At 55.9% G+C, this 24119-nt stretch overlaps 1 protein-coding gene across 8 annotated transcripts in view; it reads left to right on the top strand.

Moving 5' to 3' along the window:
* The window catches only part of SEMA4D (semaphorin 4D), a 111420-nt gene that overhangs the window by 24732 nt on the left and 62569 nt on the right, over positions 1-24119 (top strand). For 5 of the 8 annotated variants that reach the window (XM_081067574.1, XM_081067577.1, XM_081067576.1 and 2 more), the window contains exons 2-3: positions 5833-5944; positions 8968-9064. The exons of 1 other annotated variant lie outside the window; for it this stretch is intronic. The gene's annotated coding sequence lies outside the window, so the exon portion shown is untranslated. The remainder of the gene's footprint in view (positions 1-5832; positions 5945-8967; positions 9065-24119) is intronic. 2 more of the 8 variants (XM_081067575.1, XM_081067572.1) reach the window with 1 other exon arrangement.

Here is a 24119-nt window from a genome sequence, read left to right on the forward strand (position 1 = left end):
ACACCGGAACAGAACTCAGCTGACGGCTCTGACCACTGGGCCTGCAGATTGTATTCCCATGTGCTGTCCTGGGACTGACCACTTGAGTATTGATTACTCACATTAATCGCAGTGAAAGGATGCAGTTTGGCTCTCTTTGAGGAGTTGTGTGTACACGTAGCTAACTCAGGCCTTGAGACGGACATTTCTTGAGCGTGGCCCCCTGCAGACGGAAGTACATGCTCTCGATGTGGCACGGTGGGTGTTCTGAACAGAAGGGACCTCACTGGTCCCTGGGCGGCCTCTTGGGTAATGGCGTGTGAAGAACGGTCACACCTCTGATCTCTGAAGAATGGTCCCCATAGGACAAGCCTGTCTGAACAGGTACACGACTGCTGGATGTCGTGTGGAGACCCTGGGCTTCCTAGAGCAGGGGTTTTACTCAAAGAAGTAGAAGCCTCGAGGCAGCCCCTCTCTCTGATGTTAGGAGTTCTGAGAGATTTTCAGGGAGCTCTGGAAAGAATTGTAGATGAGCAGAAAGACAAGGCATTTCTGAAAGTGAATTGGTGACACCCGTCCTTATTTTTGACAGAGCTGAGCGTCCCCATGATTTTTGTCTGACTAAGAAGGACTCTTTTTTTCATCTTAGCACTTAGCATTTTATGTGTTGGGTCCCTTGGTGCATGCCCCAGGCGCTGCAGCACTCCGGGAACTCCGTAGGCCTCTCGCTGGATGGTGATGCTTGGGACCTCAGTTCCATCCTCTGTCGAGGCCAGCCTCCTGCTCGCTCCCAGCTCCCCAGCTCTCCCACTGCCCTGCTTCCCTCTAGAAACGCAGGGTCTCTCTGGACGCCACTTGACTCTTCGTCACACTCTGCACCAGCACCTAGTCCCAGCCCCCTTTCCTCCTAAATTTCACAGCTCCCCCTCTCGTCTTCCCACATTGGACGTTGGATGAGGGCCTTTGGATGGGAGGTTGGAACCTGTGGGGTTTGTCTGTCTTCCTAGAGCTCTGGAGGTTGTAGTAATAGCCACGCAAACAGTCCTGTCTGTAGACATGCAAATGAGTTCTGTCCAGGGGGTGGGGCTCACTGCCTCCCGTGGGAAAAGCCAGTTTGTGCCCATTGGAAATTCATTTCGATATTCCTTTATTCCATATATTTTTTTAAATTTGAGCTGAAATTAACATAACAAAATTAACCACTTTACAGTGAACAATTTAGTGGCATTTAGTACATTCACTGTGTTGTGCCACCACCACTTCTATTCAGTTCTATGACATTTTGATGACCCCCAAAGAAACCCCGTACCCATTAGGCAGTCACCCCCAGTACTCCTCCCTGAGCCAACTCCGTTTCATTTGTTGGTTCTTTGGCTTCTCCTTTGAAGGGATTTAACATGTCGTTGGTTCCTCATGAATAATGAGTTAAATAACATCTTTAGCACATGGTCATGTTTAAAATGACTTTCTAACTACCATCCACCCCTGGCTGAACCAGCAGCCCTTTGCGCTGGGCAGGCCAGGGTGCAGGGGCCCAGGTGCTGCCTGCTGTTTGTCTTCCGTGGGATGCACGGGGCTGAGGTTCTTTTCACAGTGGGGACCTGGCCCTCATACGTAGGGTGAGCACTTCACATGTGGTCGTGCCCAATCCCGTCTGTGCCAGAATGGGGGCTGCTGGCTGATACATTGAAAACAGGTGATCTTCTGGGGCTGGCTCTGGGCCCTGATTAATGCTTGCGTGTCCAGGGCTGTGGTGAGCGTGTGAGATGTTTCAGCTGTGGAGAGGGCCTAGTGCCAAGAACAGAAATACACTGAATAAAGACAGAAATCCCATTCAATTTGGAGCCAACAGGCTTGCATTATAGTTGTCAGGGTCAGCTCAGCAAGGAGCAGAAGGGTGACGACCCACAGAACAATCTCAGTCCCCGTGGTGATGGCTGGGACTTAGCCTGGCTTGTCCCCACAGGGCTGCGGACCCCCTAGCACCACAAGAGGGAAGTGTGATTTCGTTTAAAGCGTCCACTTTGTGAAGGTGGAACCTATAACCAGCCTGAATCTTAGTCGTTTTCATGAGACCCTCACTCTGGCCGGACCAGTGGGTGTCACCCCTGCCCTTGGTGACCCTGGCTTTTCTCGCTCCCTCTGTCTTTCAAGGAGGGACCTCATCCCTGCTGTCCAAAATCAGCAGCAACAAACAGGTGGCTGTGAGCTTGAGCAGAAAGAGAAAAGACAAGATTTAAGATTTGATAGTGGAAAGCCCCCAAGTAGCCCCTTGGAACAGACACGAACCCTTATGTGAAGAGGACTGGATAGTTCAAACGAAAGATGGCTGGTGTGAGCTTCCAGTGAATTTTCAACTCTGCTTCTGTGAACGGCGGTGGACAATTTTCACTCACTGTCTTTGGCTTGTAGTTTTGAGTGATAGGCATCCGTTATTTCCTGTGGACTGGTATTTTGGGGCATTTTTTCAACTCCCTCAAATCTAATACACTTTCATCATCTTACCAATCAATCCCTTTTGCAAAGAAAGCAGGGCTCTCACATCACGTAGGCATCCACAAAGAAAAAGCATCCCACTCTTCTCAGACGTCTTGTTGCCACGGACATCAGTGTTGTCATAAGGAAGAGCATGGGGACGACTTCCCCCAGGGGCTCCCCTTCTCTTCGGAAGCCAGCATTGTGTGTTTTCCTATCATAAATAACATGCAGCCAATCTTAATTTCTGTGAGTTATCATGGTACCATATCTAAGTTTTGGAGTAAAGTTAGTGAGACGTGCCAACATGTATACTCATGACAAATCAAGTTTCCAGGATTTGCGTCCCGATGGCTGTGCAGAGGTGTCTCGTGAAGACTGAGTGATTTCAGCTCCTCGTTCTGCAGTTTGGTCTGGGAGCAAAGCCTGGGAGCTTCTCTTTCTAAACACATACGGAGTTTAACCAGCGCGAGGAAACGCGGTTTGCTAAAACTCATCATCCCCTTCTCTTAAATCCAATCCATTAATTCATTTGTAACTGAAGCAACACACGCTGACCCGAGACCATTCAGGACTCCAAGGTTTCTAGCCATATGCCACTCTCCAGGGTAGGAGAAAACTCAGGTGAATGCAACTTTTAGAGGTTTATTTGGACGGCTCCTCATGTGCCAAAGTGTCTCGGCAGGTGGTGGGTGTCACCACTACTCCTTGGTTGGCTGATGTGTGTGTGACTCAGAACCGTGGCAGTCTGTTCAACGTCACGTGTCCAGAAGGACACAGCCCCACAATTTGGCGCCAGTGTGGTCCTTTGTGTATTCTCATTTATTTGACTCTGTCTTTGGGGTTGTTTATGCTGAGAGTCTACTGGGATGAGAACTTTTGTGTGAATATCTGTCCCTATATCCCGTCATTACCCGTAGGTAGTGCTGACCTTTGTAAGGTCCTGGGCATCCCTACCACGTTGCTTCTAGAAAAGTCTTCCTGTTAGCAGTGGTGTGAGCTCACACCCCCTCACCACCATTGAGCCTTATCCTTTTTGCTTTGTTAATTCTGTAAGGGGAGAATGGCATCTTGCTTTAATTTGTATTTTTCTGATTACCAGTGAGAAGACCATCTCATTTCCCACATTGGTTGTAACACCTTCAGAAAAGAGAGTGTTCAGCACTCAGGAGAGCCGTGACCAGTTCAGCAGCAGTGCCTCTGCATGGCTTTGAGCCCAAAGTTGCTGGGGTGGTCCCTGCAGGAGCTAGGGAGCAGGGGTCCTGGGCACACGCATGTAGCTGTGCCCCGCTTCAGTGGTCCCACGGAGCCCTGCCCGTGCTGGAGGGAGAGTCCTCCGCACACAGCATCCCTCTGCTGTGGGTCATGTCTCAAGGGCTGGCTTTTCCACTGTGTGGGCACCAGCCATGTGCCAGTGGCAGCATTTTCCTCTGGTGTTGCTTCCCCGTTTCTCTTGCCCACCAGCTCCAGGAGCAGCTGTGACACAGGATGTCAGACATGCCCCTGAGGTGTCCCTTGGACCAGTCCTTGTTCGTACTGTGACCCTGAACTGGTGGGACCTCATGCCACCTTGCGAGTCTTCAGGAAGGTGGAAATCAAAGGTCTCACCTGTCCATTAGGCCACATGGCCACATGTTTTGGGGCTTCAAATCACATACATCAGTTGTCAAGTGAAAAACAATCGTGGACTTAGTAAGAAGGGGTTTTATTAGAGAGGATCATTGGGCGGGGGAAGGGGCAAGGGAACCACACAGGGGGATGTGTGAGCATGAGATCAGCAAGCACGGGAGGGTCAGGCAAACCGTGTTTTCCTTTGCAGGGCGGTGTAGACAAGATTCCAGGTGGCGGGCAGCGGGATGAAGGATGGAATGTTGGGTAGTAGGTCAGAGGATGTGCCCCTGAGGCCAGCTCAGCCTGGCAGTGGGGCCAGGGGGCCTGGGGGAAGGCGAGAAGCTGCATCGGAGTTTGGGGAACCAGAATTTTGTTCCGATTGATTTGTGGGGATGTGCCGTTTGGCTCATCACTGACGGGGCACAGGGAGAACTCAGGGGTCTGTCTGGCCTTGTCCTAGGTGGGGGGGTGGGGAGCTTCTGTGTGGCTCAGTCACGTGCAGTGAGCCCTTTCTGGAACACAGGGACAGGCATGTCCTAACTGCCAAGTGCAGGGCCGGGCACAGTCAGGGCTGCCAAGCAGAAATCTGCAGGGAGTGCTTGCATAGCCCCACGGGTCTGACCGAGTGGTTGACCCGTCATTGCCCTGGATGATCCTTGTGTTCCAGCCACCTCAGTCCTGAAACCTCAGCTGGGCTGCCCTGGCCAGGCCTTTCCCATGGGGACTTGCTGCTAAAGGTCTCCCTTTAGGGGCTGCAGCATTTGAGCTGGGCTGTGACAGATGGGAAGGACATGCCACACACAGGAGCCATTCTGGGGATAGGATTGGGGTCACTGGCCATCTACAGGGGTGTGTAGGCGCTGCACCGGGGCACTCTGTTAGGGGATTGGGGTGCTCACTGCCTCCCCACAGAGGCCACGAGCCTGTGAGGGGAACGAAGGAGCCCTTGCCAAGGGTTTCCTCAGCTTGGCATTGACACTTCTCTGTGGCCCTGAGCTGTGCAGTGTTTAGCAGGCCTGCCCTCCTTTTAAGGTTATTAAAAACTCTCACAAATTCTGGTAGCTTTGAGGTTTCTTCCTTTCTTTGTTCTCTCTTTGACGCTCCTCCTCCTTCCCCCTGTTTCCTCTTCTTCTGATTTTGGTTTTCAAGTCTGTAATTCATTTGAAAACTTAAGTGTTGTCAAAATACTAAGCTCGAACCCCAGCCTTTTCTTACTACATGGTTCTAAGTTAGGGCCGGGTTTGGAAGCTTTGTGAGAACAGATGATTGTGTATTGTGACTCGATTACTGCTGACACCATTGCAGGCAAGGCCTGACCCGCCCTGACTCCCTCCGTGCCCCCAGGAGCTCGCACTCAGCATGCGTGTGTCACATGAGCTGGGAACTAGGAGGGGGTGTGGACGGAACTGGGGTGCAGTCAACACCCTCCACTCCCTCATGCTGCTGCTCCTGGTCACACCTGGCCAGGTGAGCTACGCCCTGTGACTTGCTTGGCCTGTGGAGTGGCCAAGCCACTTACTCTGGGGAGCTGAGGGGAAGTGGATAAAGGGTTCTGGCTCACGGTTTGCCCAGCTAATCATCCCCTTTCTCACTGTCTCAGACTCTGCCATCACCAGCCAGGACGAAGAGCTGCCTCCACACCGCTCATCAGGTGTGGGATGCAGGCTGCCTGCGGAGTGTGGGTCTTTTAGAACCGACTCCTGAGCTGCTCTCGTGGGAGGCAGTCTGCCCCATCACACAGCAGCGCTGTCTGTTCCTTACCTCCAGGAACCAGGTGATTTGGGAGCAGACAGAGAAGGTGGACTTCAGAACGCCCTGCCCGAGTCCCCACACTCCACCTGGCCGCTGCAGCCACAGAGGATGCAGGGGCCTGATTGTGGTAAGGGCAGAAGGCCCCGCACGGCCATGCTGGGTGCGGGCCCATAGCTGGGTGTCCGGTGCTCAGGAAGGGCAGGGGCAGGGTGCAGGGTGGGACCACCACCCAGTGTGAGGCTGCACGCAGGCTCCAAGCCTCCTGGCTTTCTGTCCATTACCTCCTTCAGTGCCACTTCCTGTGTGGGGTCAGCGACCGGTGAGGCGGGTCGAGCCCTGGGTCCTTCAGCCTCACACCCTGTAGCTGCTGTGCGTGGCGGTCAGACTTAAGCTGCGGATGGAAACTCTGACTGGCTGTCCCTAGGCGCCCGCTGTTTCCAGGAGCCTGCTGCAGCCTAAGCTCAGGGGACTAGGGGGGCACTTCTCAACCTTCTGTAGAGTTTACTTTGATTTCTGATTGAGCCAGAAGAGGAGGGCTGCAGAGGGAGCCGGTCTCTGTTTGGGTTGGGGGCCAGCAGCCAAAGAATTGGCTTCCAGAAGAGCTAGGAAAATGGCCGGGACCGTTCCTGGCAACTTTGAATGTGGCAGTGAGGAGGGTGTTGGAAGCATCAGGTATGAGGGTGCTGGCTGGGGGTGCACCTGTCAGTCACACCCAGAGCTGGGAGGACACATGGCCACTTCAGGCCACTTCAGACCCGTAGCCATTTGCAGCTTGTCCCAGAGACCTGGATTAAAGGCTTGTGCTGACGTGTCTGCATTAGAGGGAGTTTCCAGGAAGGACTTAGGTTTTCAATGTGTAGGATGTTGCAGCTACTGCCTCCTCCCCAGAAAGCCCATCGTGCTGACTGAATTGTTTTCAAGGAGAGGGCGTTTGGTGTTTGGTTCCTGAGCTCCTGGGCCGTGGAGCCCTGCCCCTGGCCCTTGGAGCCCTGCCCAGCCTTCCCCTGTTAGGAAGCTCCTCATGGCTTTACCTTCACGAGATACCGTGTTTCCCCGAAGACCTAACTGGAAAATAAGCCCGAGCGTGATTTTTCAGGATGACATCCCCTGAACATAAGCCCTAATATGTCTTTTGGAGAAAAAATTAATATAAGACTCGGTATTATTTTCGGGGAAACATGGTAAGTAATGTGCTTATAAAAGGCAATTTAAAAGGAAATGCTTAGGAAGATTGAAAAATATATTCTATAACTTGCATTAGAGTAGAAAACCAAGTCCTTTAAGGGATCACCTTTTCCAGTGGGAAGTGGTTCATATGGAAGTGTTATGTCACTTCCAGTGGGTTCTTTGCGTGGGGACAGAGCAGTTCATCCTTCGGTTGCCACTATGGGCCCATCTGTCTCTATGATGAGAGTCCTGGGGACACTGCCTGAACCAAGGATGGCCTCTGCGAGTAGCTGACCGTGGGGATCATGTATCCTCCTGAGAGCAGGGACCAAGCGGTCTGGGAGGCCTGGCCTCGAGGCACGGCATGGTCGGGGTGCTGGGGGTGCCACTGCAGGGCCATCGCCTGCCAGCGACCTTCCCCGAAGTGTGGAAGAGGAAGGGCCGGGAGGGTCTCTGTGGCCTCCGATGATGGGCTTCAGTGGACATCTGTCTAGGGAGCTGGAGAGTAACAGGTATAATTTTATGTCTCACCCCTGAGTTTTTTTCTCTGAGACCCAAACTCATCCGTTCCCAACATGCTTATGCTGAGCACTTACGTACAGAGAGGGAACTCCTCTGAGTGCTGTTGCTTTGGTGCTGCCTGGTCTTTAACATCCTTGAGGCTTTGTCTTCCCAAGGGGCCCTGGTGCCAGGATGGTCCCCAGTAGCAGGGGGCTCTATGGGTGTAAGATGGGACATACCTGTCCACAGGTGGCAGCTTTATTTTTAGCAAGCGGCCTTCACTGTCTTGCCGAGCTGAGAGTAGGACAATTGCAGATGCAATTAAAGGACGCTGAAAAGGGAGTTAATTACTTCTGCGTGTGTCAGAGGCCCTGCTGCAGCCCTGTGAGGCTGTCCGCTGGGCAGCCACCCAGGATCACCGCCCAAGAGGGTCAGGGTCCTGTGGGGGAGAAGGACCACGGGAAGGACTCACCACCTAACCAGTGGTGAGTGGTCTGAGCTGTGGAGACTGCCGTGAGGGACTGAAAGTTCATGACTCACTGATGTAAAAACTACACACACTGACTATCCGTAATGCCGATCGGTGCAAAGGGTGAACCAAACGTCCCAAAGCCTTCGGACGGGATTATATTACAGGAGCTCAGGTCTGATGAGGCCTGGGCACAGGAGTGTGTCCGGAAGCTGCCATGACAGGACAGAGAGCCCGAGCAGGATCCAGCCACCCAGGGTGGCCCCTGGGTCCGTCCCTCGTGAGAGATACACGCGGGCACTGGTGCTCTGTCGCCCGCTGAGGACGGGGCTTCGAGGAACCGGGCCCGAGATGGGCTGAGCGCTGCTGCCCAGGACCTCCGTCCGTAGCAGTCACTCAACTCTGACCTTGTCAGGTCCATTTACAGTGAGCAGAAGCTTCCACACCTTCAGCTGCACTTGGACCCACACTGGCTCCTGCAGCAGAGCCCCACGTGGCGATGCTGCTGGTTCGTGCTTTAGACCCATGCTGTCCAGAGCTGCGGCTGCCACCCAGGGCGGAGTGGCCCACGTGTGGCTGCCCAGAGCCCAGCGGCACTGCGAGTGTAAACACAGCAGGCGGGAGGCCTGGGTTGTAAACAAACCAGACGGAGGGAGGGGACTGCGGAGTAGCCCGTTCCTGACTCTGCTGCTTACGTGTCAAAGCGATTGTGCTTTGGGTTTGTATTGGATTAAATAAAACACGTTAGTACGATTTCACCTATCTGTTTTCACTCTCTGAACAGAGCTCCTAGGAGCACCTGACATCACGCATGGGGCTCGCATGTGTGGCTCACCGGGTGCTTCTGTTGGAAGCGCAGACCTAGATGGTTCTTGGGTGCCCTCTGCATTTGGGCTCCCCCTCCCGCCAAGGCCTGGCCTGGGGGTTGGGGGACACTGATTAGTAACAGTAATCAGGCTTTGAGAGTACCTTCAAATCCACCCTCAGTGCTTCTGTGTTTTGCATTTCTGCAGACAGTTACTCACAGACTGCTGGGCCTTCCTTATCAAAGACGTGGGTGCCCTGCTCAGACTGTGTTTGTCCTGAACGGGAACCCAGCACTCTGCTTTGGTGAGTACGCCCCTCCTGAAAGGCTCCCTGTGGTCCCCGCGTCTGTCTCCCTGTTTTCTGTGTGTGAAGAGACTGCAGTGCATTTTCCACAGCCTGATTTTCTGCTCACAGCCGTGTCCTGCACGGGGGCGGGGGGTGAGCGGAGCCTGCTGTCCCACTGGCTGGGATGTCCCTGCCTCGTCCGTCCCGGTGGAGCAGGCACCACTGCTTAACCCTCTGCTGCCTGACGTGCGGTCGCACCCTCCTGCTCCTGCTGTTGCGGCATCTGTGGGGCACAGGCGGAATCCTGGGAAGAGACCCACAGGCGTTCCCACATCTGGCCGGGCTATTTATAGCCCACAAAGGCCCCTTTTTCTCTGAAAAGAGTGGGCATGTGGTGGTGCTGTCATGCACATGGGTGAAGCCAGTGAAACGAGCCTTTCATTAAATGCCTTTCTGGGGCATCTGGCCCTTTTTCATGCCTGTGCACTGGCCTGGGGTGTCGGATCTGGCCTGCTGCTCTCTGACTGCGCACATGGGGCCGGGGTGGCGCAGTAGCCCCCAGAGCAGTGCCAGCCCCTGAGAACTTGGCATGGCAGAGGGCAGCAAGCACCAGCTCTCTCATGACACCGGGGAAGGGCCAGGTTGCTTCAGGCCCACGTCTCCACAGTATACGGAGCTCCCTGCCTCCACCTGGCACTCTGGGCACGCGGTTCTCGGTGTGGAGAGAGCATTCTAGTGTCAGGGAAGACGGCCTGCAAACAGGATCAGTAAGTCACATAGGAGGGAGATGTGGTGAGTGCAAAGGAGAGAACTCAAGTGGGGAAGGGACGGCGGGAGGCCTCGTTGAGAAGGTGCAGTTGGTTGTGGAAAGACAGGAGCTGGGCCTGAGTTTGGAGAGGAGAGTTCCAGGCAGATGGAGTAGCAGGTGCAAAGGTCCTCAGGCAGGAGCAGGCCTTGGTTCTTGGCGGGGTGAGGGGGTGGGGGAGTGTAAGCCTCTTGGTGGGGGATGCTCAGACGGGAGGCCTGGGAGCTGAGGGTTTGGACAAGATTGCAGGCTTCTAGGGAGAATGGACTGTGGGGGTGCAGGCAGCCCCAGTCAGAGGCTTTGAGGTGGTCCTGGAGAGTGTGGTAGTGCAGACCCCAGTGCAGCAGTGGGGGTGGGAAGATGGCCCGACTGGGTATTTATTGGAAGGTGGAGCCAAGGGGACTTGCTGCCATGTTGGATCTGGGATGGGTGGGGGTCGAGGTGCGCTGAGGTTTTGGCTGAGCACCTGGAAGGATGAGGGCCTCTGTGTGTGGACCAGTCCCCCCAAGCTGTCTGGGAGGCATCTGGCCCTTGGGAGGTGGACAGCGAGGTTTGGGGACACATGAAGTGTGGCAGGAGGAGACCCTGGAGTTGGAGACATGTGAGGGCAGAAGACGGGCCACCTGTCCTGTGAATGGGCCTCATTCACGCATCCAGCACCTGAGGTTGGGTGTGCGGGGCACAGAATGGGCCTGGCCCTCAGGGACATCCCATTTGGAGGGACAAAGACAAAGGCATACAGGGGTGGGAGGGGTGTGGTTCCCGTAGCTGCCAGGCTGCTCGGGTGAGAGGGCCTTGATGGATGGACACTCAGACAGTGGCTGCGTGGGAAGTAGAGGATGGGGTGACATGCAGGGACATGAGTCTTTGGGTGTACCCCAGCTGAGCCCACGGGGTGCTCTGAGTGGCTGGGCGCTAAGGCATTTGGAGGCGGGATTGGGGTATAGGCGAGGCAGAAGCCACCCATGCGGGCCACAGCTCATCGCAGCACGGTTTGGGGAGCAGAAGGTGGGTTTAGGAAGGGGCACCTCCCTCCCCCCATGCAAGCCTCCCAAGAGCACTCTTCACACCTTCATCACATCGTTTTGCTGCCTTGTTGAAAAGGCAGGGCCGCACACCTTTGTGCCAAAGTGGGACACTCATTTTTACAGGAAAATGCTATGGGCAGCACAGTTGGCCTACTCGCCTCACTCAGATCCAAGAGGCCCTCTTGCGTTCATCATGGAGACAGATGAGTCCCATCGTCTTGGCCATATGGGCGGGAGAGGCGGATTACCAAACAGGCAGTGCTCTGTTATGAGCTTGGACGCATCCCCCTCAGAGCCACTAATTTGGGCTTCAGGATTGGGTTTTTGGTCCCTGATAGGCTGAGGAATGGCCCCAAAGTAGGCAGGGGCTAATCCCCGGCACCTCTGAGTATCACCTTATCTAGAAGTAGAATCTATGCAGACGTGATTCAGTTAAGAATTTTGATATAGGTGATCCTGGGTTATGTGGTGGGCCCTAAGTGCCATCACAAGTGCCCTCATGACAGGGAGGCAGGAAGAGATTTAGACAAGAGGAGAAGATGATGTGCAGATGGAATCAGAGGTTAGTGGTGTGGGCGTGATGGTTGATTTTGTGTGGCAGTTTGGCTGGGCCACAGGGCACCCAGTTTCCTGGTCAGACATGATTCTGGGTGTGTATATGAGGGCTGTTTCTAGATGAAATGAGCATTTGAGTCTGTAGACTGAGTAAAGTAGATGCCCTCCCCAATGTGGGTGGGCCTCATCCAATCAGTGGAGGGCCTGAGAAGAGCAGAAAGGCAGGGGAAGGAAGAATTCCCTGTCTGGCTGGCTGCCTCTGCGCTGGGACATTGTCCTCTCCTGCCTTCAGATTTGTGTTCAATCGAGCTGGAACTTACACTGTGAACTCTCCTGGGTCTCCAGCTTGCCGACTGCAGCTCTCAGGGCTTGTCAGCCTCTGTGACCACATGACCTGATTCATGATAATGAGTCTTTCTCAATATATCCACATTCTATTGACTTATTTTCTCCGGGGACCCTGACTAACACAGTAGCCAAACACCAAAGAATGCCAGCAGCCACCAGAAGCTGGAAGAAGCAAGAAGAGTTTTCTAAAGCCTCCAGAGGGAGCGGGCCCTGCTGACACCTTGAATTCAGCCCAGTGCAACGGATTTCAGACTTTTGACCCCCAGAGCTGAGAGAGAATAGATTTCTGTTGTTCTAAGCCACCCAGTTTGTGGGCATTTGTTAGAGCTGCCACAGGAAAAGAAGAGCCAGTGTAAACAGTGCTACTGTAAATACCCCGGCCGCCAGCACAGGGCCGTTGTTCAGTGCGTGGCACTGTTGGGCCAGAGCGAATGCCTCTGTTTTATAGATCTTGCCAGATCAGTTTTCGATGAGATCTAATAGCTCGTCTTCTCGTGCGCATGCCCTGGTCCCAGCACGCTGCCTCAGCAGTGGGCTGAGGGTCTTCCTGCTTCGTCTGGGAGGGCAGAGCTGCAGCTTTGCTCCCCGCGCTGTGCTGCCCTGGGTCCTGGTGAGTTTCGGATCTTTGCTTGAAGATCCCTATCGGTTTGTGTTCCATCTATGGCTTGTCTGTCTTCGTCCGTGTTTCTCTCAGGATGTCTCTCCCTCCACTGCCCATTTGTAGGGTCTGTTTATTTGTTACAGGTGTTGGTGGTTCTCTTCTGCCTTGAAAACATTTATTCCCAATTCTTTTATTAATTTGTCATTTGCCATCACGATTAAATCGTCTTACAGTCGAATATGTCTCTTTGAATTCTGGGTACCTGTGTGTGTTAGGAGGATGGCATGGCTGGCCATGGATTTCCTGGCAGGCGTTTTATTGTTTTGTGGACTTGCGTTCATTTCTTAAGCATGTCTAGATGCTTTTACTTAATATGGAATGAGATGTTTGACGGAGGGGAGTCCAGTTTCACTTCCTTCCTGTGTGGTAGCACCAACTATTCAATAATCCATCCTTTGACCAAATGAATTGAGCTGTGGTTTATTTGGTCTCACGTAAACTGGTTCTCTTCAGGGATTCTCCATTCCATCCCACTGGCCTGTTGTCCACGTGCCAGCATCGTCCTGGTGGCAGCAGCTGTGAGTGTGTTTCGGTAGCTGGCAGGGAGCACCCCTATCTGTGCTCTGTGACATGTGACAGGACCGCTCCTGTACTGCACTCACGGCTTGTGCGTGTTCATGTGTGTTTACTGGGCACAGGAGGACTTGGGAGGACGCACGATGGCTGTGCTGCTGGGGCAGTGAGGAGGAAGGTGTGGGGCAGTGGGAGGGTGGGCCAGGTGAGGCAGGACGTAAAGACCATCGCGCTCAGTAAAATTACGCCTCTGTGCATGCAGAATTTTAAAAGGTTATTAAACAAGTGAAATAGTAGTGTCTAAGGAATAAGGCACTACTAAACAGAGCAGGTTTATTATCGGGGGAGTGAAAGGACAACACATTGCACTGGCTCCACCATGGTGTTCGCGTGAGATTCCTCTGGGCATGTGAGCTCTCACTCTGTGGTGGGGTGTATGTGTGCATGGTGGGGGGGGGCATGTATACAGTGGGGTACGTGTACCTTTGGCATGTGCAAATGCTGCTATATGCACATACCCCTGTCTGACCTTGGTTACCCTCAGGAGCTCACACCTGGGCACTCTCTCAGGCTCTCTCAGGCAGCACCTTGTGTCCCCAGATACCCTCTATGTCCCCCAGATGCCCTCTGTGCCTGAGCTCCTGCTGAGCTGCCCAAGCTGGACTGGCCCCACCCACGCTGGAAGCCCGGTGAGGTCAGGGCTTACCCGCGGGTGGCCCTGGCCCTACCCACCCTGCAGGAGGAGGTGTACTTTGAGATTCATACACTCAACCCCACCCAGGACTGACAGCTAACAGGCTCACGTACAAAAGGAAGTCAGCCTCAGCAGAGGTGAGGTGGGGTGGGGTGGGTGGGTGTAGGTGCTGCCGGCCTGGGGCTGGCTAGTCACTCTGTGCCCTGAGCAGATCCTCCTCTGGCAGCTGCTGGTGGCCCAGCCTGCTTTGCAGGTGGCAGTCATAGGCAGGTGAGGTCCAGGATGCTCTTTGCAGAGCAGGCTCATTTGTCTCACAGACACCTGTGTGACTGCAGGCTCTGCAGGAATAACCGGACGGTAGTACCTCTGCTTTGAGGTCAGTGGAAGGTGAACTGGGAGCCTCCATGTGGGAGGAGGACAGAGCAGGCCCCGTAGAGAGGAGGGGAGAGGAGGGGGCGCAGGCCCTTGGGGAGGAGGGGGGAGGACAGGGACTAGGCCCCTTGGGGAGGAGGGGGGAGGACAGAGCAGGCCCCCTGGGGAGGAGGGGGGAGGACAGAGCTGACCCCCTGGGGAGGAGGGGGAGGACAGAGCAGACCCCCCCTGGGGAGGAGGGGGGAGGACAGGGACCAGGCCCCTTGGGGAGGAGGGGGGAGGACAGAGCAGGCCCCCTGGGGAGGAGGGGGGAGGACAGGGACCAGGCCCCTTGGGGAGGAGGGGGGAGGATGAGGAGCAGGCCCCGTGGGGAGGAGGGGGGAGGACAGGGACCAGGCCCCATGGGGAGGAGGGGGAGGATGAGGAGCAGGACCCCTGGGGAGGAGGGGGGAGGACAGGGACCAGGCCCCGTGGGGAGGAGGGGGGAGGACAGAGCAGGCCCCCTGGGGAGGAGGGGGAGGACAGGGACTAGGCCCCCCTGGGGAGGAGGGGGAGGACAGGGACCAGGCCCCGTGGGGAGGAGGGGGGAGGACAGAGCAGGCCCCCTGGGGAGGAGGGGGAGGACAGGGACTAGGCCCCCCTGGGGAGGAGGGGGAGGACAGGGACTAGGCCCCCCTGGGGAGGAGGGGGGAGGACAGGGACCAGGCCCCTTGGGGAGGAGGGGGGAGGAGGGGGAGGAGGGGGGAAGACAGGGACCAGGCCCCATGGGGAGGAGGGGGGAGGATGAGGAGCAGGCCCCCTGGGGAGGAGGGGGGAGGACAGGGACCAGGCCCCGTGGGGAGGAGGGGGGAGGACAGAGCAGGCCCCCTGGGGAGGAGGGGGAGGACAGGGACCAGGCCCCGTGGGGAGGAGGGGGGAGGACAGAGCAGGCCCCCTGGGGAGGAGGGGGAGGACAGGGACTAGGCCCCTTGGGGAGGAGGGGGGAGGACAGGGACTAGGCCCCCTGGGGAGGAGGGGGAGGACAGAGCAGGCCCCCTGGGGAGGAGGGGGAGGACAGGGACTAGGCCCCTTGGGTAGGAGGGGGGAGGATGAGGAGCAGGCCCCCTGGGGAGGAGGGGGGGACAGAGCAGGCCCCCTGGGGAGGCGGGGGGAGGACAGAGCAGGCCCCGTAGAGAGGAGGGGAGAGGAGGGGGCGCAGGCCGTTGGGGAGGAGGGGGGAGGACAGGGACTAGGCCCCTTGGGTAGGAGGGGGGAGGATGAGGAGCAGGCCCCCTGGGGAGGAGGGGGGAGGACAGAGCAGGCCCCGTAGAGAGGAGGGGAGAGGAGGGGGCGCAGGCCCTTGGGGAGGAGGGGGGAGGACAGGGACTAGGCCCCTTGGGTAGGAGGGGGGAGGATGAGGAGCAGGCCCCCTGGGGAGGAGGGGGGAGGACAGAGCAGGCCCCGTAGAGAGGAGGGGAGAGGAGGGGGCGCAGGCCCTTGGGGAGGAGGGGGGAGGACAGGGACTAGGCCCCTTGGGTAGGAGGGGGGAGGATGAGGAGCAGGCCCCCTGGGGAGGCGGGGGGAGGACAGAGCTGACCCCCTGGGGAGGAGGGGGAGTACAGAGCAGGCCCCCTGGGGAGGAGGGGGGAGGACAGAGCAAGCCCCCTGGGGAGGAGGGGGAGGATGAGGCGCAGGCCCCCTGGGGGGAGGGTGGGGAGCAGCTGGTGCTGGTCAGGACTGGCGTCTGCCCACTTGGAAGCATGTTCTGGGTGTCTCTGGCCATGTAGACTTGGGAAGTGGCCACGTCAGTGACTGTTTTCCAGGGGTCACGGATGGTGCTTGGTATACCTGGGGATAGAGGTCTGTGGCGCACATGAACCAGATCCCACCGTTGACCCAGGGTCTGTGCCCGGTGGTCTTTGTTTCCTCCTGGAAGAGGGTAAGGAGGACGGGCAGGGTCTGGTTTTATTCCTTTCTCGGCTGCAGGATCTATAACCCTTACATGCGTATTGACAGGAGAGCTCAGTGGGGGTTGAGATGGGGGGTGGTCCTGATTCTTTGCTTGCTGTGGTGCCTGCTGAAAAATTTATTTCTTTCCAAGTTTTATCCTGGACTCTATTTCCAGCCAGCAGTAGAGGGGAGCGGCCAGGCTGGCTCCTGCCCTTCCTCTCCTTGCCAAGAGCGCCTCACTCCTCTGAGACCCTGTAGGCGCCTGGCTTCCCTGAAATTCCTCCTTTGTTGCTGGACCCCCCCCCCCCCAAAGGGAGGCCCAGTGCTCCTAGCAGAGGTGTTTGCACTTCAAACACTGAAATCCAAGTCGCTCCTTCTGCGTCTGTCCGTGGCTGTCGGTGGGTGTTGGGCAGCTCCCGCCTCTGTCCTGTTCACCACGAACCTGGCCACACGAGGGAGGTGAATCTAGTGGAGGTCCAGAGGCCGTGGCCGGCAGGGGACGGACAGACACACGGCTGCTGGGGTTCCCTGGCCGGGGCGGGGGCAGTAGTAACACAGGAGCCCGCCAGCCTCACCTGTGACAATCTGTGTGTCTGTAGCCTGCACGATTTGGCCAGGGGGGATGAGAGGCATTTAAACAAGCGGGACTGTGGGAAACGCTGCTAAGTCTCACCAGGAGCTGTCCCCAGGTCCGTCCTCCCAGGTGATGGCATCCTGCACGAGGTGGTCACAGCTGCCTCCCTCCCCGCCGCCCAGCCCTTTGTCTTTGAGGTAGAACCTGGTGTTACATTGCTGAGCTGAGGCCATAGTTTAATGGGGTTTTAGTGCAGGTCCAAGGAGGAAAGCTAGAAGCAGAAATTGTTGGACTGCTGGGGGTTCTGAAATGGCGACGGGGATACCTGCGGTCAGGACGCAGTCACACCAGGTGGACCAAGGGGCTGGACATTCAGGACCCCACAGCCTCAAGGACAAGGCCCAGGGCCTGGGGCGTGGTGCCTCTCCCTCCTCCTGCCTCCAGGCTCCCCGTGCCCCCTTCTCACTGCCAGAAGGTCCTGACACAGCAGGGCCACAGGCACTGTGGCTGGAGCTCAGGGTCATTTCTGTGATGTCAGCACTCCAGCCATGTCACACTTCTAGCTGTGCCCCTAATGTGCAAGGCTCTCTCTCCTCAGGGCCTTTGGCTTCTCTGCCTGGGAAACTCCTGTTTCCCCCAACAGGACAATGGCCCGTCCACCACACAGGCCCCCTGAGAGCCTCCTGTCTTCTGGGATATCAGGGGCACTTACTAGGGGCCTGGGCTGCATTTGAAGGGTGGGGAGGACGCCCTGGGTGGCTGGTGTGTGGAAAGTGCCCAAGCAAGGGCAGTGCCAAGGGGGTCAGTGTGGCAGGAATGACGATGCCTAGGGTATGTGCAGGTGAGACACCAGCCCCACGTCTGGGGTCAGGTTTAGGCGGCAGGCGGCCAACCACTGGGCCTCCAGACACACATGTCTGGACTATTCTTGGTGAAACTAAAGGCAGGCGATTTGTTTCCGGCATTTCTCATGCCACTTTGCGGCTGTGACCCAGGCAGAACTGTTATACAGTACATTCTTGAGCTAAATAGGGCTGAATTAGTGCTTAAAATTCATACCGAGACGTGGTGAACTTGTATGTGGGTGGGTTGGTTTCCATTTGACCAAAATGTGTGCAGTGGGTTCTTTGCTAACTTTTTTGTAAAGGGAAAGCACAGTTACCTGTAAATCGTTGTTTTAAAAAAATAGATACTTCTCTCGCTTTTGTTTCATAAATCCAGTGGACCCCGGGAGGTCTCTGAGGTCAGCCGGGCTGCAGTGGTCTTGTCTGCTGAGCTCGGGCTGCAGGAGGAGCACCTTGGAAGGAAGTGGAGTAGCGTGCACGGCACTGTGGACAGTGGGGGCTGCCGCGGAAACCCTTCCCCTCTCTTGGGAACCTTAATTTTTTTGTGAAGTCTTTCATCACAGAAGAAATACGTTTGCCCAACTATGAGTGTTTCTTTTGATATCCGTGTCACTTTAAAAAACTGCCTTCAGAGTTAATTATCTTTATAGACAATTTGCAGACCAGACTGGTTTCTTTCTCAGCAGTTCGATCTTAAAGGTAGAGGATTAAAAAAATCCTATTCTTTAAAACAGGTAGCTCATATCTTATAAATCTATGAAAATATCCTAAAATTGTAAAGCATATTGCAGACCTTGTACAAGTTTTTGAATACAGAAATTGCAGCTGACCCTTGAACAATGTGGGGGTGAGGGGCGCCGACCACCCACACAGCTGAAAATTCGTGTGTCACTTAAGTCAGTCCTCTGATTCCCAACCATGGATTGAAAATATGTACAAATAATTCTAGTCAAAGAATGTCAAGACTACCTGAGTTTATTGCCTCAAAATATTTTTGAAGCCAGAAACATTTCTCGTCTCTCATGAATGCCAGCACAAAGCACTTTTATGGCCGTTTCACTGGAGCCGCTTTCCACTCACAAGGGGATCGAGTAGTATTTCTCTTGATTCATGACCCCAGCCCTGTCACTAGTCACCTGGCTCCCTGGGCACATGTTGTCGAGCATACCTTTGTGGACTTGTGATGAGGCCTGGGACACTCTGAAAGTCGCCCCTGAGCCAGACTGGGTGTGGCATTCCCACCGAGCCCGTCAGCACCCGCCCTGGCCGCTGTGCCTCTCCTGTGTCTTTCTCTGAGCCCGACGCTCAGGGAGTTGTCACCGACGTCTCTGTAAGGGAGAAAGGTGTGACAGGTTACTGGGATGGGTGCCTGGGGTCAGGCAGGCCTTTCTCACCGGGTCTGCATTCATTGCTCCTGTCACATCTGTTGTGTCCCACGCGGGTCGCCCTCCCGCTATCCCTGGATTACTAGAAGGGGCGGGCTCGGCGGTTCTGGCAGCCGCCTGGCATTGCTGTGTCAGCAGGTGGGGGACCCGAAGCTTTGTTGCTGGATTCAGGGAATTTTGGACATGACGTCTGGGACTTGAGTGAGTTTGTGCCCTGCGAGCCTGGGCACAGCACCCCAGGTACAGCGTCCGCCATCAGACAGGTGTGGCCAGGCCGTCTTGCTGAGGACCGAGGCTCACACACGCACTCAGTGTGTTGTGACACTTACCTGTGTCCGCCGGGTGACAGTCCTGCTTCCTGTGGCATGGCACATCACCAGCCCTCCATCCTGGTGACCGCTGTGACCAGAGGCGGGCACTAGGAACCCGAGGGTCAGTGCTCACTGTCACCGAGCACCGCTGCGCCTCAGGTCCAGGCCCTCCTTGCCTGACAGCGGTGAGTGCTGCTGTGACTGTGGCGACCTGTGGGGAATGGGGTCCAGGGTCTGGGGAGCTGCGCCTGCCGTGTCAAGACCCAGCGGAGGCTCCCTGCCTGCTGCCCATCTCCTCTCGTTTGCTCACCACCAGGTGTGGGCGCCGCGTCCCCACACTGTGCCTCCTTGCAGGCCCTGCAGGGGGACGAGGATGGCCAGGCACCCCGCCCACCCCTCACGGACACCATGCAGTGGTCCCTGGGCTCAGCCCACTGTGGGAGGACGAGCCGATGCGCGGTCCTCAGCTGCCAGCTGGGACAGGACAGGCACCTTGGCCGGCACCTGCTTCTCACGTGGGCTTCTCTCCTCCAGCTGCGCTGCGACTCAGTGGGGAGCACGTTGGGGCATCATGTCCTCACTCACTCTGCCACCACGTGATGAGGCACCTTCACGCTCCCTGTTTTCAAGACGACACTGCTGCTCGGGGCTTACTTGCTTACCCAGGGCCCCGCAGGACAGCCCGGAGAGGGGCCGATTGCCCCTCGTTGGCCTGGAGCCCAATGGCCCTTGGGGACCTCCGTCCAGGCCTGTGTGACCCTGCGCCTCTGAGGGCCCTGGACCTTGACAGGACCCGTTCTCCTCACACTGCTCTAAAGCGCCTCTCTCCTGGGGTCAGGAGCTCCTTCCCTTGCTCAGCCTGACAGGGCCCTGCCCTGCTTTCCTGAATGAGTCCACACAGGAGAACAATCAGGCCCACATCTTGCACAGCCTGTCATTCACAGGGATGAGAATGGGGCCAGCCTGTCCCACGGTCTGAGCGAGACTCACTGTGGGACCTTGTCCCACTGCTGAAGGGAGCCTTGTCGTGGCCAAGTGGGCCCATCTCTGAGGCCCCACCTTCGCTGCACCCTGGGGCCCCCCAGCGTCAGGACAGAAGGCCTTGGCAGCAGAGGTCCCCGTGAGGATGGGGTGGCTGGGCCAGACTGTGTCCTGAGCAGTGTCCAGACCGTGTCTTCCCTATGGCCAGCGTGGGGCCAGGGAGCCAGCCGGCAGGTGAGGTCGCTGGGCTGGGGCTTGACTCTTTAGGGTTTGTTGCCGGGGGCCCAGCATTTCTCTTCTTTTCTTTCTTTACAGATCGTATGATGTGTTACTTTCTACTAGAAAAATGCAAGAGAATCTACAAACTAGTGGTCACAAGAATGTGTAAAATTCAGTGTGATTTTTGTTCTGAGTGCTTGACATGTGGGATCTCGTGTAACCCCCTGAACAATTGGGGTCACGTACAACTTGCCCCGTTTTACTGATGAGATTGTGTACAGAGGCTGAGCACGCAGGGCATCCTCCCAGCGTTTCCTTATCACAGTGGGACCTCGGTTCTCGAACGTCTCCATTGATGAACATTTTGGTTTATGAATGCTGTAAACCAGGAAGTAAATGCTTCATTTTTTGAACACGACTCAGGAGTCGAACATGTCACACGGTTTCCTCCTGAGGCCTAGCGGTCGGCTGTTGCTGAATGTTTCAGAACTCGTGGATTATGTTCGAAAACCGAGGTACCACTGTATTCGTATGGATAGGCTTTCCTTTTCCCAGTTCTCACAACTCAGGTGAGTGGCGTTGAGCTGAGTAAGCAGACAGATGTCCTTCAGTCCCCCACCAGGAGTGATTGCCCAAATGACCGGCCTCCATTCTCAGGGACTGGAGGCGTCTGTCTGTGAGGAGTGTGTCTGTCCGTCCTGCTGGCCAGCGAGCACCCCGGGCCAAGGCCGTGACTCTGGGCGGGCGCTCCACTGGCCTGGGATGCTGCTGGGTCCTTTTGCTGAGCAGCTGCTGCAGGTCCATCTGGCCACGTCATGGCGATGTACACACGGGGCAGGGAGGGTTGGCTGCCTTCCTTTCTTGTGGGGACTGCTCCCATCTCTTGGTTTCTCCATGTTGCATGCTCTCTGGAAGGAAGCAGTGACTGACCTGCCACCTGTCCCGGCCATGGCGGGACACCCAGGACGGCAGTCCGGGGCTGGGGGCAGGCAGGGCGGGTGTGGGTGGGACCTGTGGGATGGGCCCAAGGCCCTGATGGCTGCCTTCCATGGTCTCCTTTGCCGTGTCGTCCTGTGCAGTGTGGCGCACTGTGTCCAGTTGCAGCCCAAGTGTGTGGAAGTCAGAGAACTCGGGGGTGGGGGAGCAGGAAAATACACCAGAAACACCAGAGTGCCTACTTGAGAAGGCCTCGCTGGTGTTTAGGGGCCTCATAAAAAGGAACAGTGGCAGGAAAGTGTCGAGCTGTAGACTGGGCTCTGAGTGGGGGTGCTTGTGATCCTTCCAAAATCGGGGTACAGTTTGCATCTGAGTGACTAAGTTGAGATCGCCATGAAATGTGCTGGTTTCCTTGTTGTTTTCCAGGTTTTGTAACCGTCCTTTGCATTTTTATTCAGCCAGCATTCTGGAACTTAGTACTGCCTATGATTGCCGTTATCCTGAACGCCCAGCTGAGGGTTCTGTGTTGGCACCTCCCACACGGGCTCATGGAGGGTGTGCAGAATGGCAGTTGCCCTTGCAGGTGGGCTCTGAGCTCTCCGGTGGGTTCACAGCCCTCAGAAGGCAGACAGGTTTTGTTTGGACTTTCCAGAATTAAAAATTATTTGCTAATTACGTCTCAACATCAAAGAATTGGGACACCACCTAAAAATCCAACTTTTCTCTAGGAAAAAAAAAATCAGCAGTTGTACCCATACTGGGCCACATCACTGAGTGGTAGTAGGGGTCTGCTAGGGACTGGCAGGAGACAGAATAACGATCACTACAGATATCCACATCCTAATCTCTGGAATCTGTGAATATGTTACTTTACATGGTAAAGGGATTTTGCAGATGTGCTTAAGGATCTTGAGATGAGGAGGTGATCCTGGATTATCTGGGTGGGCCCTGAATGCAGTAACAGGGGTCCTAATGAGAGGAGGGCAGGGAGGAGCGAAGATGCTGTGCTGCTGGTGTAGTATACCCTCTTAAATCCTGTCAGTGGGGCCTGTGAATTAAACTGACAAATGACAGATTAACAGGGTAAAAGGCATGCAGATTTTAACATTGTCATATGCACAGGGGCTACATAGAAAAAAAATGAAAACCCAAAGTCTTGAGGCTTATATGTCATTTTAACAGAAAGAGCAAGAAATCGTGAAGTGACCAAAGGAAAGGGAGTTGGGATCCAGGGGCAGTGATCATGGGAAGGTGGTTAGGAAACATGATAAATGAGGGCTATTTAGTAAGGCTTATTACACAGACTCATTTTCAATGTGTCGCTGGTGCATCTTTACAAAGAGAAACTTATGTCCTACGTTAGGCAGATTGGGGCAGAGCAGAGAGCTCTTCCTGTGTCTGGTTTCTCAGTTGCCTTCAGCTCAAATTAATCCTACGCCAGGGTGGTGTGTCTGGGGTAGTGTGTTCTGATCCTCCTCACTGGCTTTGAAGATGGAGAAAAGAGCCATGAGCCACGGAGTGCAGGTGGCCTCTAGAAGCTGGAAAAACCAGGGAAAGGGATTCCGCCCTGGAGTCTCCAACGGCCGACTCCGGGATTTTAGCCCCGTGAGTCCCATGTTGGACGTCTGACCTCCAGAACTGTTCCATAATCGATTTGTGTGCTTTAAGCCACTAAGTTGGTGGTAATTTTTTACAGCAGCCCTAGGAAACCAATACAGGTCCCTTACGGTGTGGTCTTGTGCTCAAGAGGAGCTTCACAGCCACTCACAGAAACCAGATAAATGAGGCCCTTACCAAGCAGCAAAGACAGTGTACAGTCTGGAGTCAAATTGCACTGTGCAAGCTTTTCACACGTCAGTGTGTGTGAGAATCACCGGGAGGGCTTGTGCACACTTGCAGGGGCTGTGTGGGGCAAGTGGGCTCCCGGGATGCCATGGCTGCTCCCGGTCTGGGACACAGCTTTGCACGGGTCCTCTGGAGCAGCAGGCGCTGCAGCTTGGGAGGTGCTACAGGTCCGCTGGCTCATGCACGGCAGGTGGTGTTGAACAACAGGAAGGGGAGCAGGAAGTGTGCCGGGGCTGGACCCTGGCTTCACCGTCACTGAGAAGGAGCCCCCTTGCCTGGGGCCAGAGCAGTCAGCATGGCTCGGCCACGCCGGCCAGACCTCGGCCTGGTCCAGCATCCCTTCCTGCTGCAGGAACCTGGCCAAGCGTGCTCTGCCCTGGGTGTTCAGGGCTGGGTAAGCGGCCGGAGGCCTGTGTGCACGAGGGAGAACGGCGTGAGCGGGGCCTGAGCGTGCGCCCTCCCCAGGTGCGCAGCTGCAGGAGTGGGGGTGCCCAGCAGTGGTCCTGCGCAGAGGCCCGCAGTCTCCCCACTCTGCGGTGCTCAGCAGGTGGCCGGTGTGTCAGGTGCCCGGCCTCCGCCTCCACGTGGGCTGCCCTGCATTCCTGGTCCCGGCCTTGCCTGTAGCGTGCCCTTTCACAAGCCTGCGTGTGTTCTCACCTGTGACACGGTTTAGCTTATGTATGCACTGACTGACCCTTTCATTCAACACACAGCCCAGGGGAACCTGAGATGGGAGCTCCTTCAACGCCACGGCCCAGGCCTTCGGGCACGTCTTTTCCAGCACATACGTCTCCCTGGGTTCGGCATCTCAGCCCCAAGTGGTGCGGGGGTTTCAGTAAGCATCTGTGCAGTTGTAGACTAGCTTTGTATCAGTGAGGTGAGCAGGTTTATTTCCCTCCTATATGTTTTGGCTTGTTCTGTAACATTTCCTGAAGTTATGTGGTCTGAGTATGACACGCACACGACCTCTCTCTACGTGTTCTGTCGGGTTTGTCTGCAGGAGGCCCCCCCTCCTGCTCCCCTGAACTCTGTGAACTTCGTTGGTGGCAGGGCTGTCTCTGTGGTGGATTTG

This window comes from Rhinolophus hipposideros (genome assembly GCF_964194185.1).
Source record: "Rhinolophus hipposideros genome assembly, chromosome: 11".
Classification (NCBI taxonomy): Eukaryota; Metazoa; Chordata; class Mammalia; order Chiroptera; family Rhinolophidae; genus Rhinolophus; species Rhinolophus hipposideros.